Genomic DNA, 26,504 nt, shown 5'->3' on the forward strand with positions numbered 1-26,504 from the left:
TGTACTATGCTGGATGAATTGTAACTGAGCCACCTACATTCCTTTTAGTTGGGATTTCTGATGTGAATCATAAATTAATAAGGTAAAAAAATAACCGAGATATTACTTTATTCAAGGTGTCCTTTTTCTAATAAATATTTATTAACATAGTTTTAAAAACTATACAATGCTGGGCCTTTTAAATATCTTATCTAAAATTGGCATTCTCTTAAAATCATTCTGTGACCCAAAACTATGCGTATATAAAACTTAGCTTCCTGTATTCATGCCTGAGAAATGAAAACATTTTACTACAGTATTTATATTACTTTTTTACAGCCTCGTGAATTTCTCCAGCAAAATGCATAATGTTATTTTTTTCTTTACTACATATGTAGACATCACAAGAGGGTAAATGGTTATTAAGAGCAAAATTTAGCACATGTAATGAGCACCTGCTAGGACTGCGGGTCAGTGTTTCTGATGAGACACTGAGTAGCTACTTATTATAATTAGCGTCATTAGGCCTTTCAACTGCTGTTCCCATAAGAAGAAAGACATTTTCTTAACCTACTTTGTAAGTATTTATAATGCCTGCTGATTTTCAGCTGTGAAGGCATCATTCATTATATTCACAGGTTTTTATGGACAAAAAGGCTGAATGAGGTTTTCTACTAACATCCTTTTACATTTGATTATATCATTCTACACCTAGTGCATACAGAGAATTTGAATTCATTCAGTTGAAAATGCCTCCCTGAAGGTCCCATGCAAGTTTTGTGAGCCATCTAGATGCCTACATTTTTATATTCAGATAGAAAAAAAAGGAAGCAATGAGAAATAATGTAAAAGCCGTGAAAGGCAACGGCTGCTCCTAAGTGTTAAATAAATGGCCAGCAGTATTTTATATGTACATAGTACTTGGCTCTCTAGCTGCTTAACTTTTATTAAATCCATTTATTTAATTCCCTGAGGCATTACTGTTCCTAATATTTACCTCATTATAAATTTTAGAAGCCTAGAGGTTAAACAGTATGTTCAAGATCACACAGTATACTACTGGTAAAACCAGAAGTAAACCCAGGCACTTTGGGTCCAGAATCTATTTTCTGAGACAGTATGGAATCATTATTCTACAGAATTATTAAATAATTATTAAATAATTCATGGAGTATGTACTACACTGATTGAATATATGAATAAATGAATGAATGTATGATTAAATCAATATACCAATAACTGTTCAATACGCCCATAACAGTTTCAGTTACTGGAATGAACAATACTACAAAACAAAATCTATTCCAAATCAAGTTCAATATAATTTTGCAGGTTATTCCAAATCAAGTTCAATATAATTTTGCAGGTTATGTGTTCTTACCTTCATAATTAGACCATTGGCTCCATTCTTTTTATAAGTTCGATGATTCTATATTCTGTAGATGAATATAAAATGCATTTTGTCTCAAACTCAGATTTGTTCCCAATCTTTTTAGGGAGATCATAAACTGAATAAATATAATCCATTTATTCAAATCATTTTAATAGAATACGCACTGTGGTTCAGAGCTGTGCAGTGCAGAAGGAACAATTAAGAAGGCTTAGTCTCTGCATTCTAGGAATTTTTTGTAATCAGTTATTTATTACTCACCAGTATATGGCTTCTCTATTTTTGGGATAGTCTGAGAACACACAGGAAGTGTAGATAAATAGCCTCAGAAATAGATAGAAGCATAGGAATTTTCCTAACCAAGAGTTTTTGGCTGAGTCCTGAAACCTGAGTAAGCCATTAAAGAAGAGAGGAAGCACAGTGCAGGTAGTTACAGTTCCCAAGTACAGGACCAAGAAACAAATGAAAGTGGGTGCATTCAGGGAATTGTACTTAGTTCAAAAGTTATATTCAGCTTTAGATAGGCTTGATGTGGGATATTAGGCTGGAAAGAACTTCTGGGCTATGCTTAGCAATTTGAGTTTTACACTGCATGCAATGCTAAGCTACTAAAGAATTATAATCTGGAAAATGACACTAATCCATTCTTTCATGAAAGAAATAATTATTGAGTGCCCCACATAATAAGCACTGTTTTTGGCTTTGGGGACAAATACATTTGCCCTATAGAAAAGACTACTGTGGTCTCAGGGCACAAAATTGATTGAAGAGAGTAAAAAAGAGGAGGCAGGTATATCAGTTGGGAAGCTGGAATTATAAGGGAGGTTTCCTGAACTCTAGGAGAAGAAAATGGCATAGTATACAAATTTGAAGAACACCGCAGAGTAGAATAAACAGAAATTAGTAATTGATTCAATGTGGGGTGAGACAAAGTGGAAAAATCTGAACTTAAGATAAGAACTCTCCTCTCCATGCCTCCTGTGATGGTTAACATTGAGAGTCAACTTGTTTGGTTTCAAGGATGAAAAGTATTGTTTCTGGGTGTATCTATGAGGGTGTTGCCAAAGGAGATTAACATTTTAATCAGTGGACTGAGAGAGGCAGACCAACCCTCAAACTGGGTGGGCAACATCTCATCAGCTGCTAACAGGGCTAGAATACAGCAGGCAGGAGATGGAAGAGCAGATGTGCTGAGTCTGCCGGCCTCCATCTTTCTCCCATGCTGGATGCTTCCTGCCCTCAAACATCAGATTCCAAGTTCTTCAGCCTTTGGACTCTTGGACTTACACCAGTCATTTGCCAGGGGTTCTCAGGCCTTCGGCCACAGACTGAAGGCTTCACCATTGACTTCCCTACTTTTGAGGTTTTGGGACTTGGACTGGATTCCTTGCTCCTCAGCTTGCAAATGGCCTATTGTGGGACTTCGCCTTATGATCGTGTGAGTCAATACTCCTATAATAAACTTCCCATCATATATACATGTATCCTACTAGCTCTATTCCTTTAGAGAACCCTCCTCAAGCAACATTTACTGCCTGTCCTACCTGTATTACAGCAACCTGAAGGTGTAAGAAATTGGAAGGATAGACTTAACTCTAATTGAGATAGTATAGAGAAACCGAAGTGTATCCTGGGAAAGATGACAAGTTCAGATAAGAACACAAGCTATAAATGCATTTGTTATGTCAAAAGGGATTTATGTAGTACATAATGGAGGTGTGAGTCTGAGGCTCATGGGGTCAAACTGGAGTCTAGAGACATTGGTTCAGATTCACGCTTTGTGCTTCATCAGAATGATTACTCCCTCACAGAAATATCTTCATAGACCAAGTTTGCTGTAATCCCTCCAATATATTATTCTGTATTAAATCGTCTAATGACCAAAGTATTTTTATAACAACACTGAATATTTGATGTTTATAATTTGATATTTGACATATAGGAAACCATATATGTATATGTCTAGCCTGAAGCTAGATAGCCAAATGATTGATTGATAGATAGATAGATAGATAGATAGATAGATAGATAGATAGATCGATAGATAGACAGATAGTCTGTGACCTTTACTGTGGTAATGGTGAACATATATATTTTACCAAAATTTTTTTCCCAGCTATTTCATTCCCCTCTCACCTATAGGTGACAATTTTACTGCTTCCCGTTACTGTAGTTCATTATACATTCATAGAATCATAGGAGATACACTCTCTTTTGTGTGAGGCTTCTCTTCCTTTTGAGATTTATCCATTTTCTTTTGTGTATCAACAATTTATTACTTTTTTCTGAGTACTATTCCTTAGTATTGGTATATCATAATCTGTTCTGTAACTTGTTGATGAACATTTAATTGTTTCTAGTTTTGGACTATTACAAATAAAGCTGCTTTAAACATTTATGAAAAAGGGTTTGTATGACCTATCTTTCTATTGTATTAGTAAATAACTACAGGCAGTATGTCTGAATCATACAATAGGAGAATTTTAACTTTAACTAAAAGACTAAATTTTCCAAAGTGATTGTTTCTGCTTTGTATTCCTAGCAGTGGTGTATCTGACTCACAGTGCCTTTACATTCTTGCCAACACTGAGTAAATTCTGTTTGTTTCAAATTTAGTCTTTCTAGTAGGTGTATAGTGAAAGCTCATTGTGTTATTTATTTGCATGTCCCTATTGACTAATATTAGGCATCTTCTCATATACTTCTTTATCATGTACACATCAACTTTTGTAAAATGTTTGTTTAAATCTTTTGTCCTTTTTTATTTCATTATTTGCTTTTTTATTAATGAGTTTTAAGAGTATGTGTTATAAACATTGTACTGAAGATTCTCAGGCAAAAATGAAAGAAGTAAAAGCAATTCAGATTGAAAAGAGAGAGGTAAAACTTTTTTTATTTGTAGTGGCGATGACCATCTATGTAGAAAAGCTGATAGAATCTACAAAAAAACTAATATAATTAATAAGTTGAGTTTAGAGACATCGCAGGATAGGAGAGCAATACAAAAAATGACACTTAACAGCAACAAATGATTAAAAATTGAAAGTAAAAACATAATGTCATTTACAGTGTCATCAAACATATAAAATATTTATGTATAAATCTGACAAAAGATGAGTAAAATATATACAGTGAAAACTGAAAATTATGGCTTGGAGAAATTAAAGAAGTCTTAAATAAATGGATAAATATACCTTGTTCATGAGTTAGGAGACTCAGTGTTGTAAGATATAAATCTCCCAAATTGATCTCCAGGTTCAACACAATAACAATCAAAATTCTTACATGCTTTTGTTTTTGTAGAAATCAGAAAACATATCCTAAAATTGTTATGTAAATATACAGGGCCTGGAATAGCTAAAACAATGTGGAAAAAGAATAATAATGTTGGAGGGCAAACACTACTACATTTCAAGTGTGATTTCAAAGCTGCAGTGATCCAAGGAATCCCATATTGGGGAATTGGGGTAAAAGTGGTCCAACAGACTGAAAAAACAGAATAGAGAGTCCAAAAATAGACAAACATTTATGGACAATTAATATCTAACAAATGTGTAAAGGCAACTCAGTGTAAAAAGAATAGTCTCTTCAACAAATGGCATTTAGTTAATTGGATATGCCTCACAAAAAATAATCTTTCATTCATCCTTTATATCATAAACCAAAATAACTCAAAATGGATCATAGACTTAACTGTAAAACCTAAAACCATACAACTTCTAAAAGAAAAAAATGTTGTCACCCTGGATTAGGCAAAAAATTTCTTAGATGTAGCACTATAGCACAAGCCATAAAATAAGAACTTGGTAAACTGGGCTTCATCAAAATTTTAATTTTTAAACTTGCTGCTTTTCAAAAAGTATTAAAATAATACAAATACAAGTCATAGAGTGTATAACGAATATTTGTACAGCATGCATCTGAAATCATTTCTTTTGCTTGTTTATCTGTTCATTGCTAATATAAGCTTCTTGAGGGTCAGAGTCTTGCTTATATTTTTAAGTGCCTTATGCCTAACATCTAGAATAGTGCTCTGCACGTAATAGGTCCTCAATAAACATTTTTCTAATGAAAAAGTAGCTGAATGATCTAACAGGCAAACAAATCAGCAAATCAGCATAGAGGCAGAAATGGAGGGTTTGGAGACTTGAAAGCATCTATAAATAGACAGAGAGCATTCTCAAGCTTTGTTGTGGCATGAAGTCACTTTGGAATCTTGTAAAATGAGGATTATAATTTTGTAGGTCTCAGATGGGAGTTGAAGTTCTGCATTTGTAAAAACTCCAGCCTATTCCAGTGCTGCTGGTCCTACTGCCACTCACTGAGTGGCAATGGCATCAAGTATGATTTAACTCGACAAACATAAATACAAATGAAGGTTAAACTGACATTGTTTCTTCATGAAAGAATTGACAGTTTATCATGAAATTACAAGTGAGGTCACTGCTGAGAAATAGTATGGAAAGCTAGAAGAGTACTCAGAGTAGAGAAAGACTAAAAAGAATGACATTTGTTTTCAAAAAAGAAAATGAGTAAACTAGTTTTAATGAAACTTTGCAAACATCTACTATTATGGAAAGTATGAAGATATTGAGTCCATACAGTGGAGAGTCAATATTCAAATAAGTTATCACTTTCAAAATATCATTTACAAACTTTTAGTGTTTTTGTTATTTATTTTCTGTTGCTTATTACCCCACCTCTCACTTTCCCATTGTTGCACAAAGCAGATAAGTGAAGAAGCTGTGAAATGCAAATAAATTTAGTAAGACTGCTTGTTAATAACTTAAGGAAGATTTTGATATAAAAAGAAGTTGGAAATTTAATTGTTCAAATGAGATTTAGGGATTTGCTTTAGATTTTATTCATGTGCTACTTTCCATTTCTACAGAGATTGAGAATTGAGAGTAATGAGCACCTATTTGATGTTTGTGACAAAAAAAATAAAAATTTTCATCAAGGCATATGATTTACACACTATTAAGTTTTATATAACCTACAACACATTTTTTGAAAAAGAAAAAACATTTCAGGATGTGATTCCCTAGTCATATAAGCAAATTATTCCATTGTTGGATTGATCCACCATGCAACGCCTTCTTATATTGAAATGGAAGTTCACCTTTCATTCGATGGTTTGAGCCCATTTCTGTAGTTCTGTGGAACATAATTCTAATTCCTCCTCCAGGCTCCACGTTTTCAAAAACAGAAATCATGTTGCCAATTCCTCTAGAGCTGAATTCTTCAGCACTTGTAAATATTCCTCAAAGATAAGAGTTGTAAACCCTGTATTATATTGTTTACACTGCTCTTAATTTGTCTTAATTCTCTGTGTCCTATAGATAATTGTACCAACAGCAGTAAATATCACCTTCAGTACAATGAAAAAAAAGGGTCTTTCTTGATTCAAACACTATTATATATTAGTACAACCCAAGTTTACAATTAATTTTTAAACCAAGAGTAGACACCACACAAGAATCTGTTAAGTAATACACTGCTTCTCATTTGTTTAAATGAAAACTAGGTTCACATCTCATCATACATTCTGTCCCTCATTTAGGCAACATATATAGGAAGAATGCGAAAAACTATCTACCAGTTCCTATACAAACTTAGCGAGATATGTAATCTAATTTAATTAGTTTAACTATTGTGCAAATGAAATAGACATAATTCTATTTGTCCACAAAACTCACATACACAAAAACAGTATGTGAAAAAGATTATTCATAATAATTAAATCTGCAAGTTTTCAATTTAGACAATTTTAAATTTAAAATGTAGCTCTGCTATTACTCTCTTTGACCATGAGTAAGTTTCTTTAGCTTCATAACCTTCATAACCTTCAGTTATATTGCTTATAAATATTTTATCAGTACCTAACTTGAACGTTTTTGAGGAAGATGAACTGAGATAATCTATGTGGTATTTAGTGTAGGTCATGGCATATAGTAAGCAGTTACTAAGATATATCTGTAATATTTACTCCTCATAAAGGGCCTAATCAAGAACAAATTTTAATTATTATATATTCTAACTGACTTAGGCAAAGCAAAGTATGTGGTATATTTTAGAAAGACTTCAATTTGGAATAAATTTTTTAAGATTGACTGAAAGAATAAGGTTTATTTAAAAAAATTAAGTAGCTCATTTTCTTAGAGTACCAGATATTGCCACACACTTTGCCTAAAGATACAAATCTCAAATAATTCTCCAATACCTGATATTAAAAATAATAACTAATATGGTTTGGCTCTGTGTCCAAACCCAAATCTTACTTTGAATTGTAATCCCCATAATCCCCACATGTCAAGGGTGGGACCAGGTGGAAGTAATTGGATCATGGGTTGGTTTCCCCCATGCTGCTCTTGTGATAGTGAGTGAGTTCTTATGAGATCTGATGGTTTTATAAAGGGCTCTTCCTCCTTTGCTCATTTGCCCTCTCTTGCCTGCCACCATGTAAGCTGTGTCTGCTTTTCTCTCACCTTCCGCCATGATTGTTAAGTTTCTTGAGTCCTCCCCAGTTATGCAGAACTGTGAGTCAATTAAACCTCTTTTACTTTTAAATTACCCAGTCTTGGGTATATCCTTATATTAGTGTGAAATGGACTAATACAACAGTACATTATTTTAATATAACACTTAACTTTGTGCTTGGCAATGTGCTAGGTCACTTGTGTACCTTCATGTGAACCTTAGATCAATCATCTGACGCAGTTACTATATTTATTTTACAGAGGAAAGAACTGGAATATAGAGAGGCTGTAGCCAGATTGTTTGAAAAAGATAGACAAAAAATAACACTTTATAAAATGAGGGCCATTAGAACATCCCTTGCTTGAAGAAAAATGATGAGTATATATTCTTTTCAGTGTCTAAAGTTTACCCAGGGGATGAATCAGGATTTTGAGAAGCAAAAGTGCAATAATAATTCACTCTACTGAACACACTGATTTAATACACTTGGTAGTAAGGGAATAAAATTCTTGGTACTCAGGGACAAAAAAAATTTAAACCTAATAAGTAAAAGCTAGAGGTTATATTAAATTCTAATATAGGCATAGGTGTCCAAAAGAATCAAGTTTAACTCCAGTGACATCTTACTAAACACAAACTGACCAACACTTTTTAATGTTTAACAGTCTTTTTGCTAAATTCAGTACAATAGAAAAATATTATGCCACGAAAGCAGTCTTTGTTTGTCCATATAGGTCATTTCTAATAAGGTACTTAGCCAAGCTTAAGGCTGGTTGACTTTCGAAAACACTATGTATTTAAAGTTGTATTTATTGGTTTTGTTTTGGTGTTAGTATTTGTTTCAGTAAAGTGAGTGCTTTCACTATTTCTTTAGGAATTAAGTAAACATAAAGGAAACAAGAAAGAAAATAAGAAATCTGGCTTAAGTGTATCTTGGGTATTCACAAAAGAGGTCAGCATTGCTTAGCAACTAAAATTTACATATCTGGACAAAATAAATTCAAATTAAAATAGTAGCTCTCTTTCAGTGAAGACCATTTTAACAAGCCTTTCCCTTCCACCTTATCCAAAATTCTTATAAAAGGTTAAATCTCTGTTACTGATACCTTTTTGTGTCAGCATTCCACCAAATTTAATTTAAAATGTGTAGAAACTTGTGTGCATTGATGGTGTCCTTCCAAGGCTGGAGATGATGTTCTCTACTTTCTTTCATTTATAAAAAGTAATAAGTTCAGGAACATTACAACGTTTTTTGGCAAGAAGCCAGATTCTATTCCAAGCTCCTAGTTTGCCACAATACGAAAGAGTTACTTGAATGTCTGTGCTTTACAAAAGCATTTTCTGATTGTGTTGAAGTATTTCTGAATTTTCTGTTCTTGTTGAGCCTCATCTTGTGCTTCTGAAGTTTTCATTTCTGTAATTTACTTAGATCTTTAATCATGCATATTCTTATGAGAACTTTGTAATATCAATAGCTCATTCAACTCTCCTCTACTGAAACACTGTGGCACAGGTAGAATTTTAGGGAACCAAAGAGTTTTGATCAAAGAATTCCCCTGCAAGCCACAGCACATTTTATCTTGCTAATGAGCTTGAAGCTTTGCAAAAACTTATATAATAATTTAAGCTCTTCAAATCAGAAGTGGCACAATTTTTTGTGAGGAAACCAGTCCAAGTTATAAGAAAGATTTTCTATGGGGGGCCGGTGCCTTTTGTAAACTACACAGAGAGAAAAATGACAAAGTAAGGTTGTCCTTAACTGGAGCAAAAATATGATAATCATAAGTAGCACAATTCCCTCATGAAAAATATCAGATTGTATTAGAAGTAATTATATTAAGTCTCATGGTAATATTCTTCTGTATTGCTGGTGAGTCTTAATTCAAGTTAAATACATTTATGAGGACAAAACTTTTGGGTGCCATTGATTCAGTAAGTAACAAATTCTTAATTTGATAGATGATGAGAAATTTTTAAAATGATGTAATTTTGATAAAATACATATTTTATGCTACTTCTTTTAAAAGTATCTCTATACATACATATATATGCTAAATTACACATGCATATGTCTTTATATTAAAAGAAAATTTTAACTCTATCAATTACAAATTAAATGTAAAAGTTTACTTTCTTATTACATACCTTCCAAAATATCTTTCTGGTGTAGATCTATCTATCTTTTGAAATAAATATTTAATCTGCAAAACCTCAAAGGGAATGGTATGCATTGATTGAAAAGTATACTTCAGCAAATCACATCTTACTCTTTAAATATATCAAAATATGGATTTTGAGCAAGATGGCTGAAGAGAAACACCTCCAGCCTCCAGCTCCCAGCACAAGCGACATAGAAGACAGGTGATTTCTGCATTTTCAACTGAGGTACAGGGTTCATCTCACTGGGGAGTGCCGGACAATCGGTGCTGGTGAGCTGGTGCAGACTGATCAGTGAGCGCTGAGGCAGGGCAAGGCATCGCCTCACCTGGGAAGTGCAAGGGGGAAGGGAATACCTTTTCCTAGCCAAAGGAATCTGAAACTCACAACACCTGGAAAATTGGGTAACTCCTACCCCAATACTGCACTTTACCAAGGCTCTTAGCAAACGGCACACCAGGAGATTATATCCCACACCTGGTTGGGAGGGTCCCACACCCACAGAGCCTCCCTCATTGCTACCTAGGCAGTCTGAGATCTAACTGCAAAGCAGCAGCCAGGCTGGGGGAGGGGCATCCGCCATTGCTGAGGCTTAAGTAAACAAAGCCAATGGGAAGCTTGAATTGGGTGGAGCCCACAGCAGCTCAGGGAGGCCTGCCTCTCTCTGTAGACTCCACCTCTGGGGATGGGGCAAAGCTAAACAAAAAGCAGCAGAAACCTCTGCAGATGTAAAAGACACTGTCTGACAGCTTTGAAGAGAGCAGTGGATCTCCCAACACGGAGGTTGAGATCTGAGAACGGACAGACTGCCTGCTCAAGTGGGTCCCTGACCCCTGAGTAGCCTAACTGGGAGACATTCCCCACTAGGTGCAGACCGACACCCCCACCTCACACGGTGGGGTACACCCCTGAGACGAAGCTTCCAGAGTGAGAATCAGACAGGAACACTCGCTGTTCAGCAATATTCAATCTTCTGCAACCTCCGAAGCTGATACCCAGGCAAACAGGGTCTGGAGTGAACCTCAAGCAATCTCCAACAGACCTACTGCTGAGGGTCCTGACTGTTAGAAGGAAAACTAACAAACAGGAAGGACACCCACACCAAAACCCCATCAGTATGTCACCATCATCAAAGACTAAAGGCAGATAAAACCACAAAGATGGGGATAAGCGGGGCAAAAAAGCTGGAAATTCAAAAAATAAGAGCACATCTCCTCCTCCAAAGGAACGCAGCTCATCACCAGCAATGGATCAAAGCTGGATGGAGAATGACTTTGACGAGTTGAGAGAAGAAGGTTTCAGTCCATCAAACTTCTCAGGGCTAAAGGATGAACTACGTACCCAGCGCAAAGAAACTAAAAATCTTGAAAAAAAAAAATGGAAGAATGGATAACCAGAATAATCAATGCAGAGAAGGCCATAAATGAACTGACAGAGACAAAAACCATGACATGAGAAAAACATGACAAATGCACAAGCTTCAGTAACCAACTCAATCAACTGGAAGAAAGAGTGTCAGCGACTGAAGATCAAATGAATGAAATGAAGCGAGAAGAGAAGTCTAGAGAAAAAAGAGGAAAAAGAAATGAACAAAGCCTCCAAGAAGTATGGGATTATGTGAAAAGACCAAATCTACATCTCATTGGTGTGCCTGAAAGTGAGGGGGAAAATGGAACCAAGTTGGAAAATGCTCTTCAGGATATCTTCCAGGAGAACTTCCCCAATCTAGTAAGGCAGGCCAACATTCAAATTCAGGAAATACGGAGAATGCCACAAAGATACTCCTCGAGAAGAGCAGCTCCAAGACACATAATTGTCAGAATCACCAAAGTTGAAATGAAGGAAAAAGTGTTAAGGGCAGCCAGAGAGAAAGGTCGGGTTACCCACAAAGGGAAGCCCATCAGACTAACAGCAGATCTCTCAGCAGAAACTCTACAAGCCAGAAGAGAGTGGGGGACACTCACTTCAACATTCTTAAAGAAAAGAATTTTAAACCCAGAATTTCATATCCAGCCAAACTAAGTTTCATCAGTGAAGGAGAAATAAAATCCTTTACAGACAAGCAAATGCTGAGAGATTTTGTCACCACCAGACCTGCCCTACAAGAGACCCTGAAGGAAGCACTAAACATGGAAAGGAACAACCGGTACCAGTCGTTGCAAAAACATGCCAAAATGTAAAGACCATCGAGGCTAGGAAGAAACTGCATCAACTAACGAGCAAAATAACCAGTTAATATCATAATGGCAGGATCAAGTTCACACATAACAATCTTAACCTTAAATGTAAATGGACTAAATGCTCCAATTAAAAGACACAGACTGGCAAATTGGATAAAGAGTCAAGACCCATCAGTTCACTGTATTCAGGAGACCCATCTCACATGCAGAGACATACATAGGCTCAAAATAAAGGGATGGAGGAAGGTCTACCAAGCAATTGGAGAACAAAAAAAAGCAGGGGTTGCAATCCTAGTCTCTGACAAAACAGACTTTAAACCATCAAAGATCAAAAGAGACAAAGAAGGCCATTACATAATGGTAAAGGGATCAATACAACAGGAAGAGCTAGCTATCCTAAATATATATGTACCCAATACAGAAGCACCCAGATTCATAAAGCAAGTCCTTAAAGACTTACAAAGAGACTTAGACTCCCATACAATAATAATGGGAGACTTCAACACCCCACTGTTAACATTAGACAGATCAACGAGACAGAAAGTTAACAAGGATATTCAGGAATTGAACTCAACTCTGCACCAAGCAGACCTAACACACATCTACAGAACTCTCCACCTCAAAGAAACAGAATATACATTCTTCTCAGCACCACATCTCACTTATTCCAAAATTGACCACAGAGTTGGAAGTAAAGCACTCCTCAGCAAATGTACAAGAACAGAAATTATAACAAACTGTCTCTCAGACCACAGTGCAATCAAACTAGAACTCAGGACTAAGAAACTCAATCAAAACCGCTCAACTACATGGAAACTGAACAACCTGCTCCTGAATGACTACTGGGTACATCACGAAATGAAGGCAGAAATAAAGATGTTCTTTGAAACCAATGAGAACAAAGATACAACATACCAGAATCTCTGGGACACATTTAAAGCAGTGTGTAGAGGGAAATTTATAGCACTAAATGCCCACAAGAGAAAGCAGGAAAGATCTAAAAATTGACACTCTAACATCACAATTAAAAGAACTAGAGAAGCAAGAGCAAACACATTCGAAAGGTAGCAGAAGGCAAGAAATAACTAAGATCAGAGCAGAACTGAAGGAGATAGAGACACAAAAAACCCTCCAAAAAATCAATGAATCCAGGAGTTGGTTTTTTGAAAAGATCAACAAAATTGATAGACTGCTAGCAAGACTTATAAAGAAGAAAAGAGAGAAGAATCAAATAGATGCAATAAAATATGATAAAGGGGATATCACCATCGACCCCACAGAAATACAAACTACCATCAGAGAATAGTATAAACACCTCTATGCAAATAAACTAGAAAACCTAGAAGAAATGGATAATTTCCTGGACACTTACACTCTCCCAAGACTAAACTAGGAAGAAGTTGAATCCCTGAGTATACCAATAGCAGGTTCTGAAATTGAGGCAGTAATTAATAGCCTACCAACCAAAAAAATTCCAGGACCAGATGGATTCACAGCTGAATACTACCAGAGGTACAAGGAGGAGTTGGTACCATTCCTTCTGAAACTATTCCAATCAATAGAAAAAGAGGAAATCCTCCCTAACTCATTTTATGAGGCCAACATCATCCTGATACCAAAGCCTGGCAGAAACACAACAAAAAAAGAGAATTTTAGACCAATATCCCTGATGAACATCGATGCAAAAATCCTCAATAAAATACTGGCAAACCGGATTCAGCAGCACATCAAAAAGCTTATCCACCATGATCAAGTGGGCTTCATCCCTGGGATGCAAGGCTGGTTCAACATACGCAAATCAATAAACATAATCCAGCCTACAAACAGAACCAAAGAGAAAAACCACATGATTATCTCAAGAGATGCAGAAAAGGCTTTGACAAAATTCAACATCCCTTCATGCTAAAAACTCTCAATAAATTTGCTATTGATGGAATGTATCTCAAAATAATAAGAGCTATTTATGACAAACCCACAGCCAAAATCATACTGAACGGGCAAAAACTGGAAGCATTCCCTTTGAAAACTGGCACAAGACAGGGATGCCCTCTCTCACCACTCCTATTCAAGATAGTGTTGGAAGTTCTGGCTAGGGCAATCAGGCAAGAGAAAGAAATCAAGGGTATTCAGTTAGGAAAAGAAGAAGTCAAATTGTCCCTCTTTGCAGATGACATGATTTTGTATTTAGAAAACCCCATCGTCTCAGCCCAAAATCTCCTTAAGCTGATAAGCAACTTCAGCAAAGTCTCAGGATACAAAATCAATGCGCAAAAAATGACAAGCTTTCTTATACACCAGTAACAGACAAACAGAGAGCCAAATCAGGAATGAACTTCCATTCACAATTGCTTCAAAGAGAATATAATACCTACGAATCCAACTTACAAGGGATGTAAAGGACCTCTTCAAGGAGAACTACAAACCACTGCTCAGTGAAATAAAAGAGGACACAAACAGATGGAAGAACATACCATGCTCTTGGATAGGAAGAATCAATATCGTGAAAATGGCCATACTGCCCAAGGTAATTTATAGATTCAATGCCATCCCCGTCAAGCTACCAATGAGTTTCTTCACAGAATTGGAAAAAACTGCTTTAAAGTTCATATAGAACCAAAAAAGACCCTGCATTGCCAAGACAATCCTAAAGCAAAAGAACAAAGCTGGAGGTATCACGCTACCTGACTTCTAACTATACTACAAGGCTACAGTAACCAAAACAGCATGGTACTGGTACCAAAACAGAGATATAGACCAATGGAACAGAACAGAGCCCTCAGAAATAATACCACACATCTACAGCCATCTGATCTTTGACAAACCTGAGAAAAGCAAGAAATGGGGAAAAGATTCCCTATTTAATAAATGGTGCTGGGAAAATTGGATAGCCATAAGTAGAAAGCTGAAACTGGATCATTTCCTTACTCCTTATGCAAAAATTAATTCAAGATGGATTAGAGACTTAAATATTAGACCTAATACCATAAAAACCCTAGAAGAAAACCTAGGTAATACCATTCAGGACACAGGCATGGGCAAAGACTTCATGTCTAAAACACCAAAAGCAATGATAACAAAAGCCAAAGTTGACAAATGGGATCTAATTAAACTAAAGAGCTTCTGCATAGCAAAAGAAACTACCATTAGAGTGAACAGGCAACCTACAGAATGGGAGAAAATTTTTGCAATCTACTCATCTGACAAAGGGCTAATATCCAGAACCTACAAAGAACTCAAACAAATTTGCAAGAAAAAAACAAACAACCCCATCAAAAAGTAGGCAAAGGATATGAACAGACATTTCTCAAAAGAAGACATGCATGCAGCCAATAGACACATGAAAAAATGCTCATCATCACTGGCCATCAGAGAAATGCAAATCAAAACCACAATGAGATACCATCTCACGCCAGTTAGAATGGGAATCATTAAAAAGTCAGGAAACAACAGGTGCTGGAGAGAATGTGGAGAAATAGTAACACTTTCACACTGTTGGTGGGATTGTAAACTAGTTCAACCATTGTAGAAAACAGTATGGTGATTCCTCAAGGATCTAGAACTAGAAATACCATATGACCCAGCCATCCCATTACTGGGTATATATCCAAAGGATTATAAATCATGCTGCTATAAAGACACATGCACACGTATGTTTATTGTGGCACTATTCACAATAGCAAAGACTTGGAATCAACCCAAATGTCCATCAGTGACGGACTGGATTAAGAAAATGTGGCACATATACACCATAGAATACTATGCAGCCATAAAAAAGGATGAGTTTGTGTTCTTTGTAGGGACATGGATGCAGCTGGAAACCATCATTCTTAGCAAACTATCGCAAGAACAGAAAACCAAACACTGCATATTCTAACTCATAGGTGGGAATTGAACAATGAGATCACTTGGACTCGGGAAAGGGAACATCACACACCGGGGCCTATTATGGGGAGGGGGGTGGGGGGAGGGATGGCACTGGGAGTCAGACCTGATGTAAATGACGAGTTGATGGATGCTGATGAGTTGATGGGTGCAACACATCAACATGGCACAAGTATACATATGTAACAAACCTGCATGTTGTGCACATGTACCCTAGAACTTAAAGTATAATAAAAAATAAAAAATAAATAAATAAAGATATCACAATATTAACTAGCAACAGCAATACTTAATAACCCTGACTGGAGAAATTTTCAGTTCAATATAAGACTCTTCGTTTTTTTTGAACTAACCCAGTGCCTGATTTTCTAAAAGTTAGTAGTAAAAACTGGAGATGGAACTTACGGAAGGAATGGTGGCTTTGGCTCAATAATTCCTCTTTCTGGCCTCCCTCTGCCTTAGCACTGAAGTCATATCCATCAAATACATCTGCTCTTGGACCCAAGTTTGCTGTCAATGACTTATACAGTAAATCCTTCTTCTTTCTTGTCCAAAAGTAGGAACATGTTTTGTGACCATTTTCAAACGGAAACCCTGCGCTCTAGGCTAATTAGACTAATAAGGGAGAGATTACTCCATTAGTTGGGGCCAGAGTGCAATGCTCGTCATGAGGGAGAGGTCTCCTTCCAGTGAAGCACCAGGACAGTTTGGGAAGAAATTGTTCCTAGGCAACCAAAGCAAAATTTCACACCCTAAAGGAATTATAAAACATTCTCTTTCTTCAAAAACTCTTTTAAATTTTGAATGGTCTTAAACAATGCAAATTAAAACATTAAAATGCCAATACAATTCAGTATATATTAATACTTAAATATCAGTATCAATAATACATAATGTTAAGAAGTCTATGAATTCATACCAATTCATCTACTATAGACATAGTCTTTAATAAATATATGATGAATAGATTAATTTTACTGAATTAAATTAGGAAGCCTAGTTATTACTATGTTCTCATTACAAAAGCTGTTGCAGGCCTGGTGCTGTGGTTCATGCCTATGGTCTCAGCTACTCAGGAGGCTGAAGTAGGAGAATCCTTTGAGTCCAAGAGTTCCAGGCTGCAGTGAGCTGTGATCATGACACTGCACTTCAGTTTGGAAGACAGAGAAAAACCTTGTCTCTTAAAAAGAAAATTATAGATATAAATTAGTTCTTATAAGATGTTTAAATTGGTGAATAGAAAAGGGAGAAAAATACAAGTAAAAATTTAGCAAGAATAAAGATTATATTAGAAGAGAAAATGCTAACTAATCCAACTTGAGTAGTGGATTCATAATTTCAGAAGAGTAAGAGTTAAGAAAAAAGTTAGATTGAGATGCATATTAAAGTCATTCTATTCTAAAGCATCTTTATTTTTGCTGGGAGATAGAACAACAGAAAGCTGAGAAACTAGATAATTATGAGTCATGATTTACAATAGGGATTGTTTTGCCTCTTACTCTGAGAAGTGGGTCAAAGCTGATAGGATAATTTGAGTACTGAGAATTTATATATTTGGACATATTGTAGCCTACAAAGAAAATTTCAAGATACCCTAAATTCTTCTTTGGTTCATTCTTCAAATCAACTGTTTCTCCTTGATGATAATAAATTTTGGCTGTCGACCCCAAAATTTAATTTTAAAATTATTGTTATCTGTTTTTGCAAAATAATATAAGATAAATGATTTAAAAGTATGTTGGATAAGAAAGCTTGGGTGAGAAGAAGAGTTTCTAATTATTACTCAAATATTAAATGCAATTTTTAAAAATAATACATTTTACTAGAAAACATTATTTCACAATAAAATATATATATTAAAGTAAAAGGAAAATGACACAACTGTGAGAAAATATTAACAACATAAATCACAAGAGCTAATATTTCTAAGTTACAGAGGACTTTTAAAATTAATAAGATAATGTTCAAAGCTTCTATAGCAGTGAACAAGATACATAGAAAATTTACAAAAGAGACATAAAAATAGCCATTAAGCATGAGATATAATGTTTGATTTCACTCATAAAGAGAAATGAAAATGAAACTATAGAGAACTATCCCTTCTTATCCATTAGATTGTCGAAAATTAAAAGAAACCTCAGTGCACAATGTTAGTACAAAACCCAGGTGTCTCATACATTGTCGGTAGAGACACAAAATAGTCCAACCTCTATGGAGGCAAATTTGACAATATCTAACAAACTTTATCTTCATTTACTTTTTAACTCAGCAATTTCATTTCTAGGACTTTGCCTTGCAATATACCTCACTAATGCAAAATCCTCCAAGTTCATCATGGAAGCATTATTTGTAGCTGAAAAATACTATTTACCTACAAGCCCAAGTATGAGAAATCATTAAATAAACTATGATATGTATACACAATAGAGTATAATGCAGCTGTAAGTAAAAACTAACCAAGACTGCATTGTAATGATATAAAAATAGACACATAGATTAATAGAACAGAAAAAATAACCAGCAATAACACCACATACCTACAACCTACTTATCTTTGACAATGTCACCAAAAATTTACACTGGGGTAAGGACACTCTATTTAATAAATTGTGCTAGGAAAATTGGATACTCATATGCAGAATAATGAAACTGAAACACACCTCTCATTCTATACAAAAATTAACTCAAGATAAATTGATCACTTAAATACAAGACTCAAAACTATAAAACTCTTAGAAGAAAACCTAGATAAAACTCTTCTGGACTTTGGTCTGGTCAAAGAATCTGTGACCAAGTTCTCAGAAGCAAATGGAACAGAAATGAAAAACAGACAAATTGGACGTAATTAAACTCAAAATCTCCTGCCCAGCAAAAGAAACAATGAGCAGAGTAAACAGACAACCTACAGAATAGGAAAAAATATTTGCAAATTCTGCATTTGGTAAAGGAATAACAGCTAGACTCTACAAGGAATTCAAAAAACTCAACAAGAAAAATAATAAAAGTAGGCAAAGACATGAACAGATGTTTTTCAAAGAAGGCATACATGTGGCCAACAATCATAAGAAAATATGTTCAATATCACTAATCATCAGAGAAATGAAAATTAACACTATAGTGAAATACACAGTGAGATCGCCATTTTACACCAGTCAGGGCAGGGTGTGGGGGCTCATGTCTGTAATCTCAGCACTTTGGGAGGCCAAGGCGGGTGGATCACCTAAGGCCAGGGGTTTGAGACCAGTCTAGCCGATATAGTGAAACCTTTTCTTTACTAAAAATACAAAAATTAGCCAGGCGTGGTGGCAGGTGCTTGTGGTCCCAGCTACTCGCTACTCAGGAGGCTGAGGTGGGAGAAACTCTTGAATCCAGGAGGTGGAGGTTGCATTGAGCAGAGTTCACACCATTGCACTCTAGCCTGGGCAACAAGAGCGAAACTCCATCTAAAAAAAAAAAAAAGGAACACCAGTCAGAATAGCTACTATTACAAAGTGGGGATATGGAGAAAAGGTAATGCTTACACACTGTTGGTAGGAAAGTAAATTAGCACAACCTTTATAAAAAATAGTATGAAAGTTTCTAAAAGAACTAAAAATAGAACTATCATTTGAGCAATCCCACCACTGAGTACATACCCAAAGGGAACTAAATTGTAATAGGAAAAAGACACCTGCACTTGTATGTTTATCACAACACTATATACAGTAGAAAATACATGGAATCAACCTAAATGTCCATCTGATGACTGAATAAAGAAAATGTGGGATACATATGCGCCATGGAATACTCTTTGGCCATAAAAAAGATAGAAAGCATATCTTTTGCAGCAACACAGATGGAACTGGAGGCCATTATCCCAAGTGAAATAACTCAGAAACAAAGTGAAGCACTGCATATTATCACTTATAAGTGGGAGCTAAACAATGGGTACACATAGACATACAAAGTAGAATAATAGACATTGGAAACTTCAAAAGGTGGGAAGGTGGGCGGGGGATGAAGATTGAAAAATTACCTACTAGTTACAATGCTCACTATTTGGTTAGGTACACTAAAAGCCCACACTTCCCCACTGTGTGATATATGCATGTAACAAATCTGTACTTGTACCCGCTAAATGTATAAAAATAAAATAAAATAAATTTAAAAAGAATAAAGGAGATATCTAGGAAATCATGTAAAATGACTTACAGGAGATATTATTCAATTTTTAAAAAGCAAAGTCCAAAAGAGCATATTTAATATGCTATTTGCATAAGAAAGAAAGGGATATAAGAAGACATCAATATATCTGTTAATATTTGCAAAAAGAAGTACAGGAATAAGAAGCTAGACAACAATGAAATTGGATGCACACAAGTGATGAAGGAAGTAGGTATGAGAGGGGTGGGAACATCTCTCTTCTGAGTAACTTTCTATTTAGATTTTATTTTGGAACCCTAATAATGTTCTACATGTCCAAACAATAAAATAAGATTAATAAAGATAAGAAAGGGAAAAATGCCTAAAACTAAAATAAAGGAAGACAATTATGTTTCCAAAGGAAAAAATAAAGAAAATAAATTCAAGTAATTTATGAACATAACTCTTAACTGTATACTATATACTGTCTTGGATGGTGTGGGGGTATGACAAACAGACCAGCAAATCTCTTTTTCAGAGGTTTGTTTGAAGGAAATGTAAGTATTTGGAGATAATGTAACCTAAAGAAAATTTCAGGGTCCCCTAAATTATATCATAAGATTAAACAAACAAACTGTGTGCATGCATGTGTGCATTCACACATGCGTGGCATGTATACGCATATCACAAAATACCTTGAAAAGGCAAAAATACATTCTTGGGTGTCCTGTCTAATTCACTAATCAAGGTTATCCCCATATTTATCTTGATCTATTTCACATATCTGTAAGTTGTTGAAAACTGAATGTAATGTAAATAATTATTGCCCATGGAAATGCAAATTCATGCATTTGTAATATAATTTTGAAAGTTTTTATTACTTGTATATGTCTCTGCTTTTTGAATTCTTCTTTGAACCAACTGCAACATGTTCTTTGTATTAGGGTTCTCTAGAGGGACAGAACTAATAGGAAATATGTATATATGAAAGGGAATTTATTAGGGAGAATTGGCTCACACGATCACAAAGCCAAGTTCCATGATAGGCCATCTGCAAGCTGCGGAAGAAGCCAGTAGAGGCTCAGTGAGTTCAAAAGCCACAAAACTAGGGAAGCCTACAGTGCAGCCTTCAATCTATGCCTGAAGGCCCAAGAGCCCCCGGCAAGCCACTGGTGTAAATCTAAGAGTCCGAAGGCTGAAAAACCTGAAGTTTGATATCCAAGGGCAGGAGGAGGGGAAGGAAGCATCCAGCAAAGGAGAAAGAAGAAAACCAGAAGACTCAGCAATCAAGGTTATCCCTCCTTCTTCTGCCTACTTTGAAATTTATATTTTAATATGCTTTTTAAAAGCTTTTTATTGGGAAATAATTTCAAATTCAAGGGTTGGATCAGGTGCTGCGGTTCACGCCTGTAATCCTAGCACTCTGGGAGGCTGAGGTGGGAGGATCACTTGAGCCCCAGAGTGCAAGACCAGCCTGGGCAACATGGCAAAACCCTGTCTCTACAGAAGGTACAAAAAATCAGCCAGGTCTGGTAGAGAATCCCTGTAATCCCAGCTACTTGTGTGGTTGAGGTGGGAGGATCACCTGAGCCTGGGGGATCAAGGCTGCAGTGAGCCAAGATTCTGCCACTACACTCCAGCTTAGGTGACAGAGTGAGACCCTGTCTCAGAAAAAAAAAGGGGGGGGGTTGGAGGGGAATTGGAGGAAGAAAAAATATTGATATACTATTTATGTAGATTCACTAATTAATATTGCATGCTATTTGCTTTAATAATTGTTCTCTCTTTATATATAAAATTTTTCCCCAAAACATTTTAGAATGTATTCTGTTCAATGTGGTCCTCTATCTCTAAATATTTCATTGCGTATTTCCTAAGAACAACGACATTTTGATGACTACAATATAGTTATCCAAGTCAATAAATTTAAAATTGCTGCACTACTTTATAACACTCATATAACAATTTTTCAATTGATTCAGTAATGTCCTTTGTATAATCCACGATAGGATCAAATATACTCCATATGATTGTCACAGCTATTTTTTCTCTTTTATTTGTAAAATGTTTCTACAACCTTTCTTTGCCATTAACGGCATTGACATTTTTGAATATTTTACTTCCTTTAATTAGGTTTACTTTTAATTGTGCCTCTTCCTTCGTTTTTAGTTGTCCTGTATTTTGTCATGATTAAATTCAGTGTATGCATTCCTGGCCAGAGTATTACAAAACAAAGCTGTGTCTTTTGTAGGAGACACGCAGTGTCCATCTAGCCCTTATTTGTGATGTTAATTGGTCAAGGTGTTGTCTGATTTCTCCGCAATATAGGTATTGCTTTTTCCCTTGACACTACTAAGCAATCTATCTAGAGACAAATACTCTTCTCCTCATCAAAATTTCTCCCTTGGTTTATTATTTATCAATCATTCTTTTTTGAACAAATCTTTAAAGTGAAGGTGATAAATGATAATTTGCCAATCCTATTTCTTCCGTGTTAATGAATTAACACTTGGCATTCTGTAATAAAAATGTCTCCCTTATAATCGATTACCTACCTATTTGTTCATTTATTATCTATCTGTCTACCTAACATCTATCTAATTTATCTATCATCTGTACTTTCTGTTATTAGTATCATAGAATCAAATTTGTCCAATTGTTTATAACTTATTTCTCTACTGAATAACTTTGGTGTTGCCTCTGATGCCTTAGATTTGGTGACAGGAGCTTCTGTGTACATGTGATATGTGCCTACCATTTTTTTGAGCACTTATGTTATTTCTGGTATAACAAAATATCTCAGGCTCATTATATATTTAGCCTGCCAAAGATCCGAAAATGCAATTTCTTCAAAAATGCTGGTTCTTTTTAGTTGGGAAAAAGTATTAGAAAACTAGATCTGAGTGCTAGGTTTGCTCATTACTACTGGAAGAATTTACCCATATGGTAAAAGATAAAAGAGAATAAATGTATGTATTATAGATTACTATAATAATTACAGTAATATAGTACACAGTTTATTATATATAATTATATATATTTTAAATTTAATTTTATTTTAATTACATGTTTAATTATATAACTATAACTACATATCTATTACTATAAACCATATACTATATTAGTAACATAGTTTATTATATGTAGCAATATGTAGAATTATAGAACTAAAAAGAACCAGAGTTTATGAAGAAATTGCATTTTCAGATCTGTGGCAGGCTAAGTATAAAATAAGCCTGAGATACTTTGTTATACCGGAAATAATATAAGTGCTCAAAAAATGGTAGGCACATATCACATGTACACAGAAGCTCCTGTCACCAAATCTATGGTATCAGATGCCTTGTCCTACAAGCAAATCTCATCTACGTCACCATTTTGACTGGGAATGGTACATTGCCCAAAATGTAGGACCTTAGTGCATGCTTGAATTCTTCTGATACTTGGTCCCAAGTATGAATCATGGACGTTGAAAGTAAGTAAAGATATGCTAGAGCCACAGAGACAGAAGACTATGGCCCCTTGCCACTTTGAAGAGCATGGTTTCACATACAGCTTCCTAAATCTTTTAACCCTCTAATGGCTTTATTGACAAAAAGGAAAGGAGCTAGGTAAAATTAGTCCATAGACTCCAATTTCTGTTTTCCTTCATCATTTGTCTCCTGTCCTATTTAACTTTCATATGGAGATCAAATCGCATTAATTGTGATATCTTGTGTAATTTATCCAACATGTTTGTTTAGATCACTAGATCACGGGTAAGAACTCAACTCTTGACATCCATTAGCAGAATATTGCCATGAGAAATGAGCAACCTGTTCTGTTAAACAGAGATGTACTTTATTAGTTTGAGATTATTTTTGTTTGCATGTGCAAAAGGTTAATCAACTAAGCTGCAGGTTTGTGTTTTCCTTCCCATGATTGATAGCTCATTATCTGGGCCATTTTGCTATAGATCAGTATTTTGTTGGCAGCTATACCTAGCTAAGACACTGCCCATGTGTTGCTGTTATATTCACAGTTCCCTATCTGTGTTATTGTTTTAAGACAATTGGATTTTGGGTATAAGCACATTTCTGATTAAGAAAGAAAATCTTCAATTCAAGTTTAAAGTCCCATCATTCATTATACTTTTGCTTTATTTTATGAAGAAACTTTATATTTTTTCTTCTTTAAATGATAAGAGAGATACTTAAATTGAAGGCTGCATTCCTGTTTGTCTGTAAAGAAAAAAACAAATATATATATATATATATATATGTATGTATGTATGTTGTTAATTTCATGCATTAGTGTTATATTTCATTTCAGACCTACTATTTGTCTCCCAGCATAAATACTGACATCTAGTATCGATTTTTAGGTAACACAAATATTGGCATCTATTTTTGGACTTAACCCATTTGTTACCTGGATATATTGTGTGCTGCTGAGGTTTGGGTTATGAATGATCCCATCATCCAAGCAGTGAGCATAGTACCCAATTGTTAAGTTACAGGTTGAATCCAAAAATAGATATTCGAGTATTAATTTTGGAGTTTTGTAGGTCATACTTCAGTTTCTTCCTTCATTCTTATCTCAAAGTCTCTTAAAGTTTTGTACTTTATGAGTTTCAATTTATATTTTATTTCCATTCTTTAAATTCTCATTTTTAGAGTCACCATCATTACACCAATACTTGATGTATGCAGTTACATCTCAGGTATTCTAGTATAAAATCATTCTTTTATGAGTTGTCTCTGGCCATGATAATGCCATGTAGCAAACAACCATAGCACTTCAGTGGCATATAAAAATAAATATTTACATTTGCTCCCAAGACTATGGGTTGTCTGGTCAGTTGTTTTTATCTGAGCTCGGTTTAATTTGGCTCATGGATGCAATTGCTGTCAGTTGTGGTTTGATAGATCTTGTTTGGGCTCTGTCACATGTTTGGGGGTTTTTATTTTTTCAACCTTTATTTCAGATTCAGGAGGTACATGTGCAGATTTGTTGCCTGGGTATAATGTGTCATGCTTAGGTTTGGGTGAGGAATGATCCCATCACCCAGGTACTGAGCATAGTACCCAATGGTTAGTTTTTCAACCCTTGCCTTCCTGCCTCTCTCCAGACTGTAGTAGTCCCCAGTTTCTATTGTTGCCATCTTTATGTCCACGAGTACCCAATGTTTAGCTCCCACTTATAAGTGAGAACATGCAGTATTTGGTTTTATGTTCCTGTGTAAATTTGTTTAGGATGATGGCCTCCAGTGCATCCATGTGACTCCCAAAAAACATGATTTCATTATTTTTTATGGCCATGTAGTATTTCATGGTGTATATGTACTACGTTTTCTTTATCCAGTTTACTGTGGATGGGCACATAGGTTGAATCCGTGCCTTCCTATTGTGAATAGTGCCACAATGAACACATGAGTTCATGGGTCTTTTTGGTAGAATGATTTGTTTTCTTTTGGATATATACCCAGTAATGAGATTGCTGGGTCAAATAGTAGTTCTGTTTTAAGTTCTTTGAGAAATCCCCTAACTGCTTTTCACAGTGGCTGAACTAATTTACATTCCCACCAACAGTGTATAGGTATTGCCCTTTCTCTGCAACCCCACCAGCATCTGTTCCTTTTTACTTTTTAATAATAACTATTCTGACTGACGTGAGATGGTGTCTCATTGTGGTTTTGATTTGCATTTCTCAAACTATAAGAATCTTAGAAGAAAAGGCAGGAAAAATTATTTTAGGGAATATTCCCAACAGCCTTGGGAAACTGTTTGTGACTAAGTCCTCCAAAGCAATTGCAACAAAAGCAAAAATTGACAAGTGGGACCTAATTATACATAAAAGCTTCTGCACAGGAAAATAAAGTATCAACAGAGTAAACAGACAACCTACAGTAAAAGAGAAAATATTCACAAACTATGCAACCGACAAGGTCTAATATCTAGAATCTATAAAGAACTTAAACAGTTGAACAAGAAAAAACCAAATAACCCCATTAAAAATGAGCTCAAGATATGAACAGACACTTCTTAAAAGAAGACATACAAATGGCCAACAAACACGAAAATGCTGAAGATTTTGAGTTGAATTGGTTCTGCTCTCTATGTCTCATCCTGAAGCAGGCTAGCTAAGGATATTCTAGCAGAGAAGGCAGTGGAGAAAGAGAGGATGACAGCATGCAGCCCTCCTTCTAGTATCTAGTACCTACTTGTATCAAGTGGGCTACCGTTCTATCAGCCATAGCTATTCACATGGCTGAGCACAGAGTCAATTTGAGATGGCAACCTCCAAAGGCAGAGGACATGGAAAAGCATGAAAAA

The sequence above is a fragment of the Theropithecus gelada genome, chromosome 5 (assembly GCF_003255815.1).
Source record: "Theropithecus gelada isolate Dixy chromosome 5, Tgel_1.0, whole genome shotgun sequence".
In the NCBI taxonomy this organism is placed as follows: Eukaryota; Metazoa; Chordata; class Mammalia; order Primates; family Cercopithecidae; genus Theropithecus; species Theropithecus gelada.